At 35.4% G+C, this 15,275-nt stretch overlaps 1 long non-coding RNA gene across 4 annotated transcripts; it reads left to right on the forward strand.

Moving 5' to 3' along the window:
* The first annotated feature begins 5,420 nt into the window (after positions 1-5,420).
* LOC150034310 (uncharacterized) lies at positions 5,421-14,569 on the forward strand. Of its 4 annotated transcripts, none has more exons than XR_016531327.1 (5): positions 5,516-5,698; positions 6,731-6,748; positions 6,937-7,030; positions 7,140-7,187; positions 14,185-14,569. It is a non-coding gene; the product is annotated as an uncharacterized LOC150034310 (long non-coding RNA). The 4 variants fall into 4 exon arrangements; XR_016531324.1 differs by having other exon boundaries at positions 5,559-5,698; positions 6,942-7,030; XR_016531325.1 differs by lacking the exon at positions 6,731-6,748 and having other exon boundaries at positions 5,421-5,698; positions 6,942-7,030.
* The last annotated feature ends 706 nt before the right edge of the window (positions 14,570-15,275 follow it).

Here is a 15,275-nt window from a genome sequence, read left to right on the forward strand (position 1 = left end):
AGAGAAGTTTGAGGAACAATTCTTCAAATGTATGTTTTTTTTTTTGTGTGGTAATTTTAAGACAAAATCGAAGCAAAGTAATTACTCGCTTCTCCTGTGAGGTTCAATCCCTTCAGTATCATTATCTGCATCGTGATTCATAAGTTGGCAAAAAAAGGCAAATATACCTGAGACATAGAGTTATGGAACAATTGTTGAAAGATGAGATTGTATCCTTTCAATATGTGAGGTCTGAGAGGAACTTAGCAAATCCTCTCACCAAATGCCTAACTAGAAGAGTAATTTTAGAGTCTTCAACAAGTATGGGACTTAAACCCTTCTAGTGATCCATGACTCTTTATTTGGGTGACTAACTACAGACTTGATGGATGGTCTGGAAAGTCTTCCTAACTTAGTTTTTTTAAGTAGTATATTTTAACATACTTAGGTGAAGCAATTAACGTGAATGTGGAGGTGGTGTGGTGGTCTCAATTATAGTTGGTAAAAGTTCAAGAGATAACTTACTTTTTTTAATTAGGTTGTTGCTTTACTCCATTATGCATTAATTCAAATTGCAAGATATTGATGTTTAAGTTTATTATCCTTCTTTAACTTAGAATTGTTTTTCTTTCATATTCTTTTTAGTTATTTGTGGGGGACTGTTGGGAATGACTTACAATCCCTTGGGCTTTTCGCCCATGGCAAGTCCTCACATAGTAAAGATTCTAATTAGTCTTGTTGGGGTTGTTGCCCTAAATCTTGTGGGTAGTTTGTAACTGTAATGTACAAACAATTTATTTATTTAATAAAATATGAGATGTTTTATTCGATATTTAGTAGCATTAACCCACAAACCAATAAACTAACATGTAAGGTTATCTTTTGTAGTTTAAGCATGTATGTAAAAACATACAGGTGGATCATGTTTAATGATAACCTAAATGGTCTGTAGTAGATGGACTAGCTTGGATACCTTATCCTGGTGATACTATGAATACGACTTGCTCCGTAGATGTTACAATTGTTGTAAAGTGCTACAAATGATATGATCCTAATCATTCATGTAGAGACATGTGAACGGGGGTATTCTATACAAAAGAGTTTGTATAAGGCCAGACCATGAAATGACTAGTATCATTATATAACACAGTTAATAATAGAGACTTACATTTTACCAAGATGACCATAGGCGACATGACCTGAATCTTGAGTGAGTTGTAAAATCCTGCCTATGAAGACGATCCTTTGATTTTGAGGCTTGAACAATATGACGCCACTCCCTCTATTGGCCCGAGAGGGGTTTGGTCATAGTTGGACTATGACTTATTATTCATTAGAGGGATCAATGGTACTTAAGAGATAAATGTAACTATAGGGGCAAAACGGTAATTTTGGCCAAATTGTACTTACGAACAATTTGTGAAGGGTTATCGCACTGTTGACTGGTTGTATCCAATGGACACAGAAATATATCTGTAGTGCGAAAAGTGTAGCTGTCAATCTTTAGAGAAGTGACCGACAATTAATGAATGTTGAATAATTTAATTAAATGAGTTTAATTAATTATTCAAGTACCATTTGAGCTTCAATCTATAGGTCCATAAGATCTCCTTTGTAGCTCAACAGGGATTATTGAGAATCAATTTTGGACTAATTTAAATTGTTCAAATTAATTGAGGGAATTAACTATATGTGATATAATTAATTTAACTTAATTATATATGATATAATTAATATAATGTACTTCATACATTATAATATAAAGTTTATTTGAGAGGAATTAAAATATTTGAATGTGATTCAAATATTAATTATATGAATGAGATATATATAATTAAATATAGTATACATGTGATTTATATTAAATGTTATGTATTATTAAGAGAGAAACAAACTATAAGTTACCTCTTAAAAAAAAAAAAAAAAAACTATAGGTTATATTGTATTTGATACAATATAAAAACTATAAGTTATGTGTTATATTTGATATAACATGTAGTTTAATATATATTATATGATAAGGTGGTTATTATACATATATATAATAATTTATTAAATAAATGTTATTTATTAAATTAATTTAAAATTTTAATTAATTAATTTTTTGAAAATTAATTAAGGAGGGAGTTGTAACTCCCCTCCCCCTTTTTTCTCTCTTGATTAGTCATGGTAGTGGGTGGTTTTGATTGGGGTATCTTCATCTTCTTCACAGAAGATATTGCAACGAGATTCACTCTCTAGGTTAAGTAAAATAACACACATAAATCCTCTTTAAGAAAAAAAAAAAATCCCCCTCCCAAAATTTTTTAAAGCCCACAACTCCTGAGATTCTCAACCCCAAAAGAGAATACAGAAGACTCCAATTGTGGTGTTGTCCTTTTGTCAGATTTTGGTTCAAGGATTCAAGATTGTTCGTGGAGAAGAGGAATTTCGTAAAGGCATCAGTTTTTCAAGGGTAAGTCTTTCTGAAGGCTATGACTTCTTTTCCCCCTCTATTGCATGCTGTAAATTAAGGTTTTTTGCATAATCTTTGTTCTGTAAAAATTAAAAATTGGGACGATCCTACTTTTACAATGGAACTTCACCGTTCCTTTAAGTCCCACATTGGAAAATTATATGATGGGAAATGGGTATATATATTATAGCTCTTTTAAGGAAACTACAAAATTTGTTATAGTGGTAGGTAAATCTCTTTCCCCACATGGATGTTGCCTTTACCATTCGTCTGGTTGAACAAACGGATTTGATCAATTGTGCTCGCGCGAAAAAGGAAAGGGATACCCTTTTATTCTTTTTTCTTCAAATTTTTGAATCATTGAACCTTAAATAAATCTGCATTTGCAAGGCTAGTTTCACCATTTACTCATTTTTAATCAAATCTTCTTTCTCTTCCTTGGATTCAACCTCAATTGTGCCCTTTGATTTTTGGTCGAAAGTTACCACTTGAAAAGGAATTTGTTTTTCCATTGTGAAGAAAAAAGTTGAAGTCATTGCATTTAAGTTTAGTGACTTCAAGCATAAGTGGTTGGTTTTAATTGTGTTGTCTCTTGTGCTACTTGAAAAAAAGTTGCCTTTCCCAAAGGGGAAGTATTTTTGTTTTAGATGACCTAAAGAGGGAGTTGTTCAAGATAAAAATAGAATATTTTTAATTGTGTAAGGTTAAAAGGGTCCATCGTAATAGTAGTTAAGATTTTAAATCGTGTGTTTGGATATGTATGGCACTTGTGAAGAGATTTAACCCCACGGCGGAAGTGGTTTATCCCTTTTATTTTTCATTTTAGAAAATGAAACAATACAAAATTAAAATTAAAATACAGAATATGGTGTATAAAATACTAGGCTAAACACATAATTGGGTTTAACGAGAACTACTTTTGAAGATTATCTCAAAAACTTCTCCAAGTCGTCTTCTTCTCGAACAGTAAAGCAAGTGCTTCTTCCACGTACAGTGACACCTCCAAGGTGTCTTCTCAACTATTCTCTTGGAAAGAACCGACTTGTAGGAACTTTTTTTTTTTTCCTTGAAAGAGCAGAAAGGAAAGGGAGATTTGGGAGAAGATGAATTTTACCGACGAAATTCTTTCTGAGGAAAATGTTGAAAGAGATCGCGTCCTTCTTGTCTTACCGAGAACCACCAAATGCAGAGACCTCTATTATTAAACGTAGAGTGAGAATAACTTTCCATTGTTCCTCTTTTCCACTCTCCATGTAGGGGAATTATCAATTTTATTTAATTTAAATAAATAAATTTAATTTAATTTAATTTAAATTAAATATTTAATATTTAATTAAACATTTGAATCATATCCAAATGCACATTTTCCTTATAACCTATAATTTTAATATGAATCTCATTCATATTAACTGTTAACCTATAGTTTCAATATAAATCCTATCTATACTAATATGATATTTGAATCAAATTCAAATATATAAATTCACCCATAAATATAGTTTTCCATTATAAATCATATTTATGATTAGTTATATATTATAATTCATTAAGCAATTTAATTAATTTAATTTAATATTTAATTATTAAATACAACACTAATCTCAATGAATCTTTATTCGTAGTTTTGATATTTAAAGTTTATTTAAATATCTCAAACTCTCTCTTTATCATTCAATTCTCAATTGAATGATACGTCGTTAAATATATTGCATATATTTAACGCTTATTCGTTAATTCAAATATGAACACTTTAAACTTCCTCGTCACATTGTTCTAAGGTTTTGTCCGATATGAGCTAGCAGTGGATCTAATGAACCTATAAATCATGAGCTCTAACGATCCGAGATTAATTGGCTAAACTCTTTTAACAGAATTAACCAACATTCGTTAACTACCAAGACACTCCACTAAAGCCTAATAGTTGCACTCTCCTCACTATAGATATATTTCTGTCTACTTGATTTAACCATGATCAGTAAGTCGATCCTTCACAGGTTGTTCGTATTTACAGCTAGGTCAAAATTACCGTTTTACCCCTGTAATACATCTTGTTCCTTAAGTCTCCACTAATCCACTAATCAACAATTGGTTTATGGTCCTACCAATAAAATAAGTCTCTCTCAATTACAGATAGGGCGAGGCCCCTTGATCGAGACTAAAAGTCAATACTTAAGGGAACAACCTATTTGCCAACCCTGAAATCGGGTAGGAGTGAATTTCATCTTGTAGGGCTATGTCCCCAGTCATCTTCCTGGTCTTATCCCTAAAATGGGAGATTTATTGAATGGTGATATTGAGCCATTCTCATCCATGCAGATTAAAGGATAATCTTGACTAAACAGGAGTTCATAGTTAGCTCAGGATTAAGATCGAGTTGCCTTAGGTCAGAAACAGTCAAATTTAACAGTAAATGACGTTATAAAGAAAAGTCACTATCTCATGGTCTGTTCTCATGCAAACATCTTTTGCATAGGATACCTCCACTCGCATGTCTCTACATGAACGATTCAGGATCGCATCGTTTCTCTTAAATACAAAATGGGTCGTATCCATAGTGTTTACAGGATAAGGTACTCAGCCCTATCCCTATACTTATTGTTTTGGCTATATACTCAAACTTGATCAACTTTTATGTCTCCACATAAAGTTCAAGTATTCATGCTATAGCTAGGGAATTTGTTAGTTTATTGGATTTAGGATTTAACAAGTACAATTTACATATTCAATAACAATTTTATTGAATATACCTCAATAACAACTTTATTGAATATACCTCAATAACATCTTTATTTTACAAAATAGAATATGTTTAATGTTTATAAATTACGAATTTTAGGACATACAATCCAACATATAGGAGTTTATATACTACTACAAAAATAACATTACTTGGAAGTAAAAATGTCCAGTAATATGTAGAAACGTCAAGAATAAAGAAAAAAGACGGAGGATGGCTGAATTTTCCAGATTTTTTTTCATGCTAACCAAGTACTTGATAGTTTAAAAACTTCTTTAATTTTTTTTTTCTTGTTATTTTGTAAATGTCAAGTATAACTAATTTGCCTTGCGTTTTTTATTCTTAAAAACAAAAATTTTCCTCAATTATTTTCACGCTAAAATCCCTCTTCCGCTGAAATCTCTCTTCCTCCCTGTGTTTGTACCCAAAACTTAGGGTTTGATACAATCTTCTTCTTCGCTGTCGCAGGTGATTTCATGTTGCCACCGGTGGTTCCATGCTGCTAGATCGATGACATAGTAGTCCCTGTAAGTCCAAATCACACATTTCGATTTTATTTGCATTCTTCTTCCTAAAATGTTCAAATTGCACATGTCTATTTCTCTTCTAATGTTGGCCTCTTTGGGTTTATTTGGGAGTTTTTGCTCTAATGTGAATGAAATTTTGGTACTACTTGATGTTTGTAACTAGTTTATGGGTTTCTTCTTTTTCTGTTGTTTATAAAATTTTTGGTCTTTTTGGTTTTATTTGGAGATTTTTGGAGTTGGTCTTGCTCAAATGTGAATCTAATTTTGATCCTATTTGATCATGTTTATCTTTGTTTTGTGTTGGTGAGTTTTTACTCTCTTTGGTCCCTCGATTTACTTGGAGATTTTTAGGGTTGGTGTTTGTCAAATGTGACTCGAGTTTCCTTCCTATTTCATGTTTATCTCTGTTTGGGTTTTTACTCTTTGATGTGCTCAATTTTTTGGTTTCATTGGGATTTTATGTAAATTTTTGGAGTTCTTGCTAAAATATGACCTATAAACTTTTGTCTTATTTGATGTTTGTTTCTATTTTTATGGTGGTTTTCTTTCTCTCTTGGAAAAATTTGAACTATAATTATAACTTTAATCGGTTTCTCTTCCCTTTTGAAAGTTAGTGGTGGACAATTAAGGCTTTACTCATATTGAAAATGGCAACACATGTGACATCTAGTTAATGAAACATGATCTGTATATTTCTCAATATGATGTTTGTTTCATTGTTATTTTTTAGTGCAAATATGTGAAGCCGGATAAAGTTCATTCTTAGATGTATATAAACCATCTTCTCCCGCTCTTCCACTCTTGTTGTATGTACTTTTTTGGAGGAACTGAATACCTGTTGTTGTCTATAACTAATTTTAGTGAGTTCCTTATTTATAAATTAGCATTATGACTTGACACTAGTGGTTTTGTTTCATAGCATGGAGCATTGTTTCTATTTTAAATGAAGTTGCCAAGCTTTAGTTCTGAATGAGTATTTTAGTTCTATGTGATTTACTATTTTTCTCCTTGTGATGTCATAAATGCTTGAAGAAATGTCTCTCCCTCCAGGTATTTACTCATTTCTTGTTTGATGATTTCATTTTGATTTTACGTCAAACCAAGTATACCAGAGAGCTTTTATCTAAAGCTAATTTGAATAATTTAGAAATATATGGTTTGTTTTGTATTTCCCTTTCTAAATTATATATTAGTAAATGATAGTAATTGGATGGGTGGAAAATAATGCTTTGTTTTAGCACAGTGGTGAGGATGAATCCAATAGCCATAACAAGAGTTGTGAAGGTAGTGAAAGCAGGAAATGGTGCAGGGCTATCAAATGTTGGGGTTACAGTTAGTCTCATGTTCTATCTTATTTAATTTATGCATTAATTAAGGTTACAACTATTAGTTATGATAATTTTTAACTTGTTTAATTTGTACTGTTATATTTATATCATAGGAAAAGAAAGTTGTTAGTGCATCAACCACACATGGGGAAGGGAAGACGGTAAGTATAATTAGTTATACTCTTGTTCTACCTTTTCATGTTTTGTTCCAATGTAGAATTGTGTTGGGATCATTGAACTTGAAAGCTCCTTATACTAATTTTCTACCCTTTCTCTTTTTGTTCCAATGTAGAATTGTGTTGGGATCATTGTACTTGAAAGCTCTTTACACTCATGTTCTACCTTTTCCTGTTTTTTTACAATGTAGAATTGTGTTGGGATCATTGTATTTGAAAGGTCCTTATACTCATGTTCTACCTTAATGTAATGAACTACCTTCATGTTCCATATTAATTAGTTGTGATAAAAATAAAAGAAGAAGGAAAAAAACACACGACTAATTTACGTGGAAAACCCTAGGCCAGGGAGAAAAAACCACGATCAAATCTTATTATTAAATTACACAGAAATACAGAAGGACTGCACAAATAAATAGACAGACAGGAAGCCCTAGGCCCATAAGAGAATTACAAATAAACATCTAGAGTAAACCAACCCTTTTTCGATACTCCCCCTCAAGTTGGGGCGTAAATATCGATCAGACCCAACTTGCTGACACAGTAATCAAAACTCCGTCTTAACAACCCCTTTGTAAGGACATCTGCAATCTGCTGATTTGAAAGGATGTAGGGAATACATATGCTCCCATTGTCCAGTATTTCTTTAATGAAATGTCTGTCAATCTCGACGTGTTTGGTTCTATTGTGCTGGATCTGATTGTTGGCAATACTTATTGCTGCTTTATTGTCGCAGAACAATTTCATTGGAAGCTCACTGTCTTGTCGAAGATCTGTTAATACTTTCTTCAACCAGATTTCTTCACATATCCCCAAACTCATGGCCCTATACTCGGCTTCTGCACTACTCCTGGCAACCACTCCCTGTTTCTTACTTCTCCAAGTGACCAGATTGCCCCAGACAAATGTGCAATATCCAGACATAGACTTTCTATCAACAACAGATCCAGCCCAGTCTGAATCTGTATATGCTTCTATACCACGTTTACTAGACTTCTTGAACAAAAGACCTTTACCAGGAGTACCCTTTAAATACCGTAGAATGCGTTCAACGGTTGTCATATGTTTCTCATAGGGAGCTTGCATGAACTGACTAACAACACTCATGGCATATGATATGTCAGGTCTTGTGTGAGATAAATATATCAACTTCCCGACTAATCGCTGATATCTCTCTTTGCTAACAAGGGCTCCATTATTAACATTACTTAGTTTGGCATTATACTCTGCAGGGGTGTCTACAGGTTTACACCCAGTCATTCCTGTTTCTTTGAGGAGATCTAGAGTATACTTTCGTTGTGAGACAGAGATATCCTCTTTCGATCGAGCCACCTCCATCCCAAGGAAGTATCGCAATTTTCCCAGATCTTTAATTTCAAATTCTTCAGCCATCTTTGTTTTAAATCTCATAATTTCATTAGTATCATCACCGGTCAGAACAATGTTATCTACATACACAATAAGTATTGAGGTCTTTCTTGAACTAGATTTTTTTGTAAATAACGTATGGTCTGAGTGCCCCTGATCATACCTCCGAGCTTTAACAAACGTGGTGAATCTGTCAAACCAAGCTCTTGGCGACTGTTTCAACCCATACAGTGACTTCTTCAATCTACAAACCTGATGGTTAAACTGGTGTTCGAAGCCAGGTGGAGGGCTCATATAGACTTCTTCTTCGAGTTCTCCATTAAGAAACGCATTCTTCACATCCAATTGGTGCAAAAGCCAATCTTTATTAACAGCAACAGATAACAATACCCGGATCGTATTGAGTTTGGCCACAAGAGAGAATGTCTCAGAGTAAGCAATACCAAAGGTCTGGGTAAAGCATTTGGCTACCAGTCTTGCTTTGTATCTGTCAATCGAGCCATCAGATTTGTACTTGACAGTAAACATCTATTTACATCCAACCGTCTTGTGCCCCTCAGGAAGAGCAACCTGTTCCCATGTTCCATTTTTCTCTAGAGCTCTCATTTCTTCCATAATTGTAGCCTTCCACTCGGGAGTTTCCATGGCAACTTGTATATTACTTGGAACCATTACCGTATCTAGACTGGTAGTAAGATCCTTGAACTTAGGAGATAGGTTACTATATGTCATTTAACTATGCATAGGGAACTTTGTACATGACCTAGTCCCTTTTCTCAAGGCAATTGGAAGGTCAAGAGATGCATCACGGTTTTCCTTTTCTCCACGTTCCTTATTGCAGCTAGCCGTCTGATCTATGAATCTTTTGTTAGAAGGACTTCCCACACAATCATCTTCCCTTCCACTATTCTCATTTGCTAGAGTTATTTATTTAGTGTTGTCTTTTCCATCAGTTTCTCCATCCTCCTCAATTCCCTCTATTTTCTCATCATTTGCATCAATTTCTTCTATTTTCTCATCATTTGCATCAATTTCTTCTATTTTCTCATCATTTGCATCAGTCTCTATATCTCTGTCCACTCTATAATTATTAGTCTCAACACAATCATCAGTATCACAAACAGGGATATTCATACCTAGAACTGAGATCGAGTCAGACTCATGAATTGGAGCCGAAGAAGCGACAGGCGGCACTGTTTCCTTCCTGAGATTCTTCCTGTAGTAAGTTATCCAAGAGACTTGATTAGTGGGAAGAATAGGATTAGGAAGAATAGGGCTAGGATGTTCAGGTTCAGCCGACACCTCTAGGGGAATGGAGTACGTGGACCAGTTAGCCTCTTCATTAGGACTCTCCCCCTAAAGAGGACTAACGAGGAAAAACGGTTGATCCTCGAGAAAGGTGACGTCCATAGATACAAAATACTTTCGAGACGAGGGATGATAACACTTGTACGTACGTTGATGGAGAGGGTACCCAACAAAGACACATTTTTGGGCACGAGGAGTGAATTTCGTACGATTGGGACTGTAGGTATGGACAAAGACAACACATCCAAACACCCGCAGAGGTACGTCAGGAATTAACCGGGTGTTGGGATACAATTCTTTGAAACAGTGAAGAGGAGTATGGAAGAATAAGACACGGGAAGACATGCGGTTGATAAGGTGGGTTGTCGTGAGGATAGCATTGCCCCACAAATAGGAAGGAAGAGAGGTAGATATCATAAGGGAACGAGCGACCTTTACTAGATGCCTATTTTTCCTCTCGGTACCTCGTTTTGCTGGGGAGTATAGGCACACAAGCTTTGATGGATAATTCCTGTAAATACCAAGAAGTCCGAAAAGAGTTATTAATGAATTCACGCCCGTTGTCACTCCGTAAAATGATAATTTTTGTGTTGAACTGAGTTTCTACGGTTGCATAAAATTGTTGGAAAACAGAGGACAACTCAGACTTATTGGTCAAAAGGAAGACCCAGGTCAATCTGGTGTGATCGTCAATAAAGGTGACGAACCATCGTTTTCCTATAGAGGTAGTGATTGGTGAGGGACCCTAGACATCACTTTGGATAAGACTGAACGGTTTGGACGGCTTGTAAGGTTGAGAGTGAAACGAAACACGACTTTGTTTAGCCCGGATACACACATCGCACTGTCAGGATGATATATTAATATTATGAAATAAATGCGGAAAAAGATACTTCATATATTGAAAATTGGGATGTCCCAGACGGTAATGCCATAACATAAAATTGGTCTCAACAGTAGAGAAATTCAAAGAAATAAAACTAGTCCTATAACCATCCTTAAAGGAAGTTTCATCAGTTAGGAAATAGAGCCCCCTATCGTGCCGGGCAGTGCCAATCGTCGTTCCCGAGCTCAGATCTTGAAACAAAACAATGTCGGGTGAGAAAACAGTTTGACGGTTCAGATCTGTTGCAATTTTACTAACAGATAGTAAGTTATACGAAATTTTAGGAACATGCAGCACATCTCGCAATATTAAACCATCAAACGGAGAAAGATGTCCTTTCCCTGCGACAGGGGCAAAGGATCCATCTGTGATTCTAATCTTTTCATTATCGACACTCGGGTGATATGATATAAAATGATCAGAAGACCCGGTCAGATGATCTATTGCTCCAGAGTCCATAATCCAGGGTCGTTTACCATTAATGCTAATAAAACTAAAAGACTGAGTCGTACTTGAGTGTGCAATTGCACTGACCCTAACAACACTTAAGTTACTCTGACTGTCAGCTTGAGGCGGAGTCGAGGTCTTGTCATTCACCGAGTTGCTGACCAGAGTCCGTCCAGGACCAACCTTGTCCTGTGACTGACGTCGTTTGTAATTTGGAGGTTTTCCATGAAGCTTCTAACACTGGTCTTTCGTGTGCCATGGTTTTTTGCAATGCTCATAGACAGGTGGAGGTTTCTTGTCACTGTCTGATCCAAATGACTTGGTGGCAAAAGCAGCAGCCTTAGTAGACGTAACTACTGAAACATTCATGGCCCTAGACCTATCTTCTTCGAGGCATATCTCAGAGCACACCTCCCTTAGTGACGGTGTAGGACGTTGGCCCAAGATTCTGTTGCGAACACTTTCAAATTTCAGATTTGTTGAAGTATGACGTGACGTCCATAGCTTCTTATGTACATTCATGGATTTGTTTGCGTAAGGTATAAAGGCGGGATGCATTCTGCTTCTACGAATACAACTGCTGTACTACATCCCAGATCTCTTTGGCAGTCGCCGTATAAAGTAACGGTCTGCCAATTTGAGGTTCCATGCTACTCACCAGAATTGATCGTAGCAATGAATCTTCTGCTCTCCAGATACGTTCGTGGGGACTGCCGGGTTCAGGTTTGGCTATCTCCCCATTTAAATAGCCAAATTTTCGTCTTCCTTCCAGAGTCATTCGGATGGATTAAGACCAAGAGAAATAATTTTCGCCATTCAACTTTTCTCCAATAATAATTCTTGCAGAGTGTCCTATTGATCCAGATAATAAATTTGTAGCAGGTAAAGAATGGAAAGAGTTTACCGGGTTCTCGGAGCCTAGCTGTAAATTGGACGATTCCGGTTGAACAATTTTTGAGTTTGTACCAAGAACCGACCCAAAATCCGCGAGCTGTTGCTGGAGGAAAAGAAATCTGCTTTTAATCTCATCAGAACGCACCCCGGTCAGACCTGTCGGAGAGTTCGTCGGAAAAGCGACCGAACCGGCGTCGCTACAGTCAGAGAGGACCGGCTGATCTACAACTGGAGGTTGCTGGTAAGAAAACCCACCGATGAGGCCGCGACTAGTCGAGCCAGAAAAGTTGCCGCGGCTTCGAACCCTAGGGCTGTCGATCGATTTGGTGAACTCTCGTCTGGTTTGCGCGAAGCCTGTTGGGAGATCGACCGGCCTGTTGTGCACGAAAGTTGCTGGAAGATCGACAGATCTGGTCGCCGTCGACTGTTCTGGATTCGAGGAAGGTTGGGCTGCGACTGGATCTGTTCGTCGAACACCATCTGCACCTGGGAGATCGACGGGTCTGCGGCTGAAGTGTGGCTGGGTATCGCTTAGATCTGGATGCCGATTCTCTTTGGTTGGGCGTGATCCGATCTGTTTGTCGATGGATTGGGTTTTCGTTCCGGCAGCACTCATTTGTTGAAGAAGGCGAAGTAAGGCAGTCTCTAGGTATTGTTGGACAGCTTCCTTAATCGTGTCAGCTATCTTAAAATTGGTCGTCGAAGGAGACTTATCAATGGTGGCTAGGGTTTCGTCCCCTTGCTTTGATACCATGATAAAAATAAAAGAAGAAGGAAAAAAATACACGACTAATTTATGTGGAAAACCCTAGGCCAAGGAGAAAAAACCACGATCAAATCTTATTATTAAGTTACACAAAATACAGAAGGATTGCGCAAATAAATAAACAGACAGAAAACCCTGGGCCTATAAGAGAATTACAAATAAACCCCTAGGGCAAATTAACCCTTTTTCGACAAGTTGTGTATTTTATTTTATGATTATTGGTCGTTAATTGTTATCAATGCATATGATGACGTGGTGTACTATCTTTATAACCCCCAAATTTTGTTAGTAATGTAATTTCAGTACCATCCCCTTTGACTTTAAATATTTGATGCAAATCTTTTTAGTTATCTAACCTATTTAGCATATATTTCACTATAAAAAGAATGTCGTTTTAACTTACATACATGCATGCGTTAGTAATAGCCTAGCTTGAGTCCTAGGGGGTTAGGTCGATACCCATAAATCAAAGGATATGATTGAATTAAAATATAGTCGGTATCATGTTAGCATTAAATTCAAATATTTAAAGTCAAAGGACAAGGTACCCATAAATCATGAAAGGAAACAAATAAGTCTGAAAACAAAACTTAACAAAAAGAAACATAAACGGGAGTCAAAGGATAGGGTACCCATAAAATAAATGCTCTTTCTAGTCCCCATGGGACACATATCAACATTGAAAACTGACATCTAATCCTACTGTAGTTAAGTATACCCACTACCTACTGTAGTTAAGTATACCCACTACCTCTAGTAAGTCCCGTAGGACCCACAACTTTTGGTGTTCCCGAAGGAGACACTGCCTCTAGTGAATCCCAAAGGAAACACAACTTGAATCCCGAAGGATAGCACCACCTTTAGTGAATCCCAAAGGAAACACAATCTCTGGTGAATCTTGAAGGATAACACCACCTCTAGTGAATTCTAAAGGAAACACAACCTCTAGAGGGTAACTAACAGTAAGGACGCTTCTACTACTGCCACCTCATAGCATGGCTCTATATTATACATATACATACACCTCAGATATTCAGATCCAACATAGCATGACTCTATATAAATAGAATGATATTTATTTGGTGCATCTGTATGATATGTATTAATTATTGGCTTTGTATTGTAGTGTCCTTTACAAGTGGAAATTGTCGAATGTGGGTATTATGTTATGAGATATATGCGAGAAATCGTGACTAAAGAGAATAATATTATCATAGATGTAGTATGTCTTTAAACTACTTATATATATTGTAACATTATAAATAGTGTAAATAGTAAATAAATATATATATTTGACTTTCTATGTTTTATAGATTAATACAAGGAGCTCGTATTCACAACTTAAATTGGATGAAGTACGCGTGGAATGGGTTGAATATTTAGGTCGCTATATCTGATGGACTTCCTATAAATTTTGTGTATGTAGCTACATGGGAATGCCCAAAACTTTTTTTTATGTAAATGTTTTGTTTAGCCATTGTAGGTTATATACTTCAAGGAAATGTGTGGTGGAGGATAGAATTTTAGTCTTGTGATTTTTGGAATACATTGCACATATAGATGGTCTTACAATTTTAGAATTATCATATATTGGGGTGGGTTGGTAGAGTATATACTATTGTACGATTGGTCTTGTAAGTTTTGGAATCGTTCATATACATGGAAGGTAATAGAAGAATTGAATTGTTTATTTTAGTATTCTGAATTGTTACGTTGGATAGAGTGGGCTAATATGAAGATCTGAAATATGTGCAACTGTTTATTTTAGTTGATGAAATTGTCTTATTGGAACACATGTAATGTAGGAAATGAGAAATGGAAATTAAATTCGAATGTTTAGTTTGGAAAAAAAACATAGATGACATTGGAAATGTATCAATAATTAGATTACTTTATTATTATTTCGTGTCAAGATAAAAATATATTTGACAAATAAAAAATGTAAAAAATAATCACATATGATACATAATAAGTATTAAGAATTAATACACTTGACATGTCATCAGTGTCAAGTGTATTATATTTCTTGATATGGAAATTGTGTCAAGAAATATGAATCACATCAATTAGCCCTAATCTAAGTAAAAAACAATTCCATATAGCATTTATCATGTTCTTTTCTTAGATTACTTTAAAGACATGGTTATCATGATTATAACATTCAAGAAACACATTAGAGTAAGTTTCAAGAATGATTGAATGAATGTTCTAATTAAGAATTTCAAGAGTTAAATTCGGAAAAAGTCCTAATTAACACAAGAGAACTTAATTTTATAACCTATCTCACCATTATGCAATAGTGCCAAGCAAGAATTACATACAAAAATTCAATGGCATCAAATCGTCAATTATCTTCTATTAATTTCTATTCAAATTTAGCCCAAGAACATTCAAGAATGAAGAC

This window comes from Benincasa hispida, chromosome 8 (assembly GCF_027475165.1).
Source record: "Benincasa hispida cultivar pf3 chromosome 8, pf3_genome.v1.1, whole genome shotgun sequence".
Taxonomy (NCBI): domain Eukaryota; kingdom Viridiplantae; phylum Streptophyta; class Magnoliopsida; order Cucurbitales; family Cucurbitaceae; genus Benincasa; species Benincasa hispida.